A 708-nucleotide genomic window follows, 5' to 3' on the forward strand; every position below is an offset into this window, starting at 1 on the left:
AAAAGAAAAAAGGCATTTTGACACATTTATTTATGAAAATAAAGGAAAATAGGAGAGAAGTAAGGTGAAAGATCACATCTTGCATGTGAGGAAGAAAATTGAAGGAAACTTATGGAAAATGAAGAAATAGAGGCCTCATTCATAAAAAGGCTCTGAGGATTAGTTGGTAACCTTTTGTCTGTTCAAGTTTGGATATCTCTCGTTATTCTCTCTCTCTCTCTCACTCTCTTGGTCACTTAGAGTTTTCTTGGAGCACTTTAGTTTGGAGCAAGCAAAGGAAAGGAAGGCAAGTAAGGAACGACGAAAGGAAAGCAGGATCAAATAGCTTCAGCATGAATGCTTGCAAGTAACCTTTTTCAAGTGTGATTTCTTAGCTGATTTGGACATGCATGGCTTTGCATGTTGGTGTATGGTTCCCTTATTGTCGGTGGCATGGTTTTGCTGGGTTATGACAATGGATTTCAGCCTAGCCTAGCCTTTTTCCAGATGCCATGGTATGTTGGGATGTTTTTTTTTCAGTTTTTGAGCTTTGGTTTACCAGATGGATTTCAGAATCTGGGGCGGAGGTGGTCTCAAGGTTCATTCCCAAAGTCCTAGGAATCCCTTGATCGGTTTTGGCGGGATACACAGTAAAGCCTGAGGGAGCAGTCTCATTTAGGGCCTAGTGATCCAAGTTTGGATTGCAGTAAAGCATGAGAGACAAGGAGA

Source organism: Pinus tabuliformis, chromosome 8 (assembly GCF_031772625.1).
Source record: "Pinus tabuliformis cultivar Carrire ecotype Pingquan chromosome 8, CPIR1, whole genome shotgun sequence".
Taxonomy (NCBI): domain Eukaryota; kingdom Viridiplantae; phylum Streptophyta; class Pinopsida; order Pinales; family Pinaceae; genus Pinus; species Pinus tabuliformis.